Below are 6161 nucleotides of genomic sequence, written 5' to 3'. Positions count from 1 at the left end.
GATTTCATGATCATGAGATGTGTTGCACATTAGAAATTTTATTGTTCATAGCTGAAACTGAAATGCTCATAGAGAGACCATTTTTGAATACTCGATGGATGAAATGTTGATCCTAGGGAGATTTGCTGCATATCTTATGACAGTCATATCTTTATTTTACTGTGGCCTTATTTGAAAGTTCATATCTGATTCCAATTGATGAATTTTCTCTGAAGTGTGTAGTCAGCATCTATACCTTCGCGTTTACAGGCAAGTAACGACAGTGAATGCCCTTATCTTACGACTGCACTAAATGAAGATATATACTATCTAGATTATCTTATTTTATTGGATTTTGACGATCCAAAGGGTGCTATGTTTTTCATGGATTACTTTGCTCCAAGATCGCAACAGTACAAAAGGCTGGAACAGTTTTCTGAAGTGCACCCATGTGATTTCATTTCTGTAAACTTTTCACCTCCTGTTTAAATTGTGTCTATGTCATGAATGGTTACCAATTTTTCATTGAATGCAAAGTGCAGTCACTTCGAGAACAACCAACTAACTAGCAGCGTGCCTTAATATTTGAGCAGCTTGCCCAAGTTGACTGAGCTGTAAGTGTTTCATCGAACCCTTGTTCGCTGTCAAATTAATTGTTGTTTGCCTTCTATAGCCCATATTACTGAAAACTTAGTAAGAAAAGAGAGAGACTAACAAGCTTCCCTTGCTGTCGGTCCAATATAATGCAAGTATCTTCAGAATGGCAGCTATTTGCAGACATTCCCAAGGCTCAAATAAGCAGAAGGAATTTTCCAAGTTCGTACTATTTACTTGATGCAACACATTACAATTTCATGAGAGCAACTACATTACTTTCTCCTGAAACTTTGATGCTAGGCAAATTAAGTCTAGCTCTCTTCTTTTAACTACATTACTCCCCCACCTGCACTGCACCGTCGCAGGCATCGCCTTCGCCGACACCCTGGAGCCTCCGCCGACATCCCGCAACCTTCGCCACCCTCCTAACCCACTCCGACTTGCTCGCTGGAGGCTGCCGTCCTCAACATCAAGCCGGAATCGAGCCACCATGTCAATTCCGACACGGAAAACTCCAACCAGAGACCTCCTCCGAGCCCCTCCGTCGTAGATGCCGCACAGCCAGAGGTTGCCGCTTCCCCCGGTCGTCGCCGACATTCGATTAGTTGTCACCGAGTCCGTCATGCACTATGAGATGGAGGAGTCCTAACCGGTTGGAGTGCAAAGCTCTCGATGTCGTATGATCGCTGAAACTGGCGGCGACGACGCTCCTTTGCTTCACATCCTGAGAATGCATCAAGAGCGTTTGGCACAATGCCAACAAGTTATCTATTTGCTTTTTTGTTGTTGTTGTGAATGAGCTAGGAGATATATACCGGTGTGTTTACGCAATATCATCTGAAATCCGTTGTCCCGTGAGGAAGTGCAAATGGAGAGAGCTCAAATGTACAGAGGATGAGGACAATGGATTGTATTTCAATGGAATGGTTATGTTCTTCCTCAGGAGGCATTGTATTCTCGGAGAGGAAAACATTCATTCGATTAATTTTGGCAACAATTTCCTTAGCATTTTAACATGTCAAAAACAAGTGGTGAAGCTACGTCGCTAGCATCACTCTTAAATAGGTTGCACATTCGTATTATGCCTTCGAATTTCGTCTAGGTTTGGCCAAGTACAGAAGTTAGAGCACTACCATCTATGATATCGATTTGTTTTAATTATGCTCTATGCTATGGATTTGTATGAACCATGAGACTATGCTAATGGTTTGTATGAGTATGCCATGGATTGCATGACAGTGCTATGAATTGTTATTAATTTGTATGCACGGAAAATTAGGGAGTTAACTCTAGGGGATCGGTTAGGAACATTTTGTGGAGCAAATATAAAGATATAGATAAGGAACCGTATAGGGGGCTAAGTTGTAAGGGGTCGTCTATAAACAATTTGCTAAAGTTCAAGAATGTGCCAGCCATGAAAGAAGTTGGACAGAGAATTGGTATACATCAATATACCAATAAAAACCATTATTTATCCTCATAGCTAACATCTATTTTTAAGTTAATATAATTATTTAATCCGTGTGTCAGTATATTTTACTATTATTCCGTGGCAACGCACGGGCATTCAACTAGTAAGCTTAACGATCAGAACCTCAATAAATCGAGCAGCTCGCTAGTCTAGCACTGCCCTCGCCTTTCCCTGAGTCATGTATCCCGCGTTAGCCTTATGCTAGCATGCATTGCAACTCATCATCTTTTTAGATAAAAAGGCACCTAAGTGCCCAACTTTAAATTAACAAAGCCACTAACTGTGAAAACGATACAAAGTGTTGAACCCAGCTTACAGATGGAATCATACACCCACGTGAACTATCAAACAAACTACAACCGGAAGCGCGGCCAACAGGCTCAGCCAAAACGCCTACTGATGGCGTGTATTTCACACGTTCGTTGGGCAACCCCAAGAGGAAGGTATGATGCGCACAGCAGCAAGTTTTCCCTCAGAAAGAAACCAAGGTTTATCGAACCAGGAGGAGCCAAGAAGCACGTTGAAGGTTGATGGCGGCGGGATGTAGTGCGGCGCAACACCGGAGATTCCGGCGCCAACGTGGAACCTGCACAACACAACCAAAGTACTTTGCCCCAACGAAACGAGTGAGGTTGTCAATCTCACCTGGCTTGCTGTAACAAAGGATTAACCGTATTGTGTGGAAGATGATTGTTTGCAGAGAAAATAGTAAAACAAGTATTGCAGCAGATTTGTATTTCAGTATTAAAGAATGGACCGGGGTCCACAGTTCACTAGAGGTGTCTCTCCCATAAGATAAAAGCATGTTGGGTGAACAAATTACGGTCGGGCAATTGACAAATAGAGAGGGCATAACAATGCACATACATGACATGATAAGTATAGTGAGATTTAATTGGGCATTACGACAAAGTACATAGACCGCCATCCAATCGCATCTATGCCTAAAAAGTCCACCTTCGGGTTATCATCCGAACCCCTCCAGGTATTAAGTTGCAAAGCAACGAGACAATTGCATTAAGTATGGTGCGTAATGTAATCAACAACTACATCCTCGGACATAGCGCCAATGTTTTATCCCTAGTGGCAACGAGCACAACACAACCTTAGAACTTTTCGTCCATTTGTCCCGGTGTCAATGCAGGCATGAACCCACTATCAAGCATAAATACTCCCTCTTGGAGTTAAAAGTAAAAACTTGGCCAGAGCCTCTACTAGTAACGGAGAGCATGCAAGATCATAAACAACACATATGTAATAACTTGATAATTAACATGACATGGTATTCTCTATCCATCGGATCCCGACAAACACAACATAGAGTATTACGGATAGATGATCTTGATCATGTTAGGCAGCTCACAAGATCCAACAATGAAGCACAATGAGGAGAAGACAACCATCTAGCTACTGCTATGGACCCATAGTCCGGGGTGAACTACTCACTCATCACTCCGGAGGCGACCATGGCGGTGTAGAGTCCTCCGGGAGATGAATCCCCTCTCGGCAGGGTGCGGAGGAGATCTCCGGAATCCCCCGAGATGGGATCGGCGGCGGCGGCGTCTCGTGAGGTTTTCCGTATCGTGGTTTTTCGCATCGGGGGTTTCGCGACGGAGGCTTTAAGTAGGCGGAAGGGCGGGAGTCGGGGCCGGACGAGGGGCCACACCATAGGGCGGCGCGGGCCCCCTTGGCCGCGCCGCCACGTGGTGTCGCCACCTCGTGGCCCCACTTCGTATGTTCTTCGGTCTTCCGGAAGCTCCGTGGAAAAATAGGCCCCGGGTCTTCGTTTCGTCCAATTCCGAGAATATTTCGTTACTAGGATTTACGAAACCAAAAACAGCGAGAAAACGAGGACTCGGCACTTCGGCATCTTGTTAATAGGTTAGTTCCGGAAAATGCACGAATATGACATAAAGTGTGCATAAAACATGTAGGTATCATCAATAATATGGCATAGAACATAAGAAATTATCGATACGTCGGAGACGTATCAAGCATCCCCAAGCTTAGTTACGCTCGTCCCGAAGCGGGTAAAACGATAACAAAGATAATTTCTGAAGTGATATGCCATCATAACCTTGATCATACTATTTGTAAACATATGTAGTGAATGCAGCGATCAAAACAATGGTAATGACATGAGAAAACAAGTGAATCATAAAGCAAAGACTTTTCATGAATAGTACTTCAAGACAAGTATTAATAAGTCTTGCATAAGAGTTAACTCATAAAGCAATAAATCAAAGTAAAGGTATTGAAGCAACACAAAGGAAGATTAAGTTTCAGCGGTTGCTTTCAACTTGTAACATGTATTTCTCATGGATAATTGTCAACATAGAGTAATATAACAAGTACAATATGCAAGTATGTAGGAATCAATGCACAGTTCACACAAGTGTTTGCTTCTTGAGGTGGAGAGAGATAGGTGAACTGACTCAACATAAAAGTAAAAAGAATGGTCCTTCAAAGAGGAAAGCATCGATTGCTATATTTGTGCTAGAGCTTTTATTTTGAAAACATGAATTTTTTTGTCAACGGTAGTAATAAAGCATATGAGTTATGTAAATTATATCTTACAAGTTGCAAGCCTCATGCATAGTATACTAATAGTGCCCGCACCTTGTCCTAATTAGCTTGGACTACCGGATCTTTGCAATGCACATGTTTTAACCAAGTGTCACAATGGGGTACCTCCATGCCGCTTGTACAAAGGTCTAAGGAGAAAGCTCGCATTTTGGATTTCTCGCTTTTGATTATTCTCAACTTAGACATCCATACCGGGACAACATGGACAACGAGATAATGGACTCCTCTTTAATGCATAAGCATGTGGCAACAATTATTATTCTCATATGAGATTGAGGATATATGTCCAAAGCTGAAACTTCCACCATGATTCATGGCTTTAGTTAGCGGCCCAATGTTCTTCTCTAACAATATGCATGCTCCAACCATTAAGGTGGTAGATCTCTCTTACTTCGAGACAAGACGGACATGCATAGCAACTCACATGATATTCAACAAAGAATAGTTGATGGCGTCCCCGGAAACATGGTTATCGCACAACAAGCAACTTAATAAGAGATAAAGTGCATAAGTACATATTCAATACCACAATAGTTTTTAAGCTATTTGTCCCATGAGCTATATATTGCAAAGGTGAATGATGGAATTTTAAAGGTAGCACTCAAGCAATTTACTTTGGAATGACGGAGAAATACCATGTAGTAGGTAGGTATGGTGGACACAAATGGCATAGTGGTTGGCCCAAGTATTTTGGATGCATGAGAAGTGTTCCCTCTCGATACAAGGTTTAGGCTAGCAAGGTTATTTGAAACAAACACAAGGATGAACGGTACAGCAAAACTCACATAAAAGACATATGGTAAACATTATAAGACTCCATACCGTCTTCCTTGTTGTTCAAAACTCAATACTAGATGTTATCTAGACTCTAGAGAAACCAAATATGCAAACCAAATTAGCAAGCTCTAAGTATTTCTTCATTAATGGGTGCAAAGTATATGATGCAAGAGCTTAAACATGAGCACAACAATTGCCAAGTATCTCATTATCCAAGACATTTTAGAGTTACTACATGTAGCTTTTTCCAATTCCAACCATATAACAATTTAACGAAGATGAAACTTCGCCTTGAATACTATGAGTAGAGCCTAAGGACATATTTGTCCATATGCTACAGCGGAGCGTGTCTCTCTCCCATAAAGTGAATGCTAGGATCCATTTTATTCAAACAAAACAAAAAAAACAAAAACAAACCGACGCTCCAAGCAAAGTACATAAGATGTGACGGAATAAAAATATAGTTTCAGGGGAGGAACCTGATAAAGTTGTCGATGAAGAAGGGGATGCCTTGGGCATCCCCAAGCTTAGACGCTTGAGTCTTCTTAATATATGCAGGGGTGAACCACCGGGGCATCCTGTTATCACCAGAATTTAACCGAGTCAGAGGTGGGCCGCAGTCAAGATGGGCTTAAGGGAATATACGTGGAGAATTATGTGAATCGGCCTGTTATACCAAGTTGGGCTTAATTGCCCGTGTATCTGTAACATATTAGATCTATTTTGGTTTAGAGATAGAATCTTAGCCGTG

Source organism: Lolium rigidum, chromosome 6, assembly GCF_022539505.1.
Source record: "Lolium rigidum isolate FL_2022 chromosome 6, APGP_CSIRO_Lrig_0.1, whole genome shotgun sequence".
NCBI lineage: Eukaryota > Viridiplantae > Streptophyta > Magnoliopsida > Poales > Poaceae > Lolium > Lolium rigidum.
Note: the sequence above shows the minus strand (reverse complement) of the source record.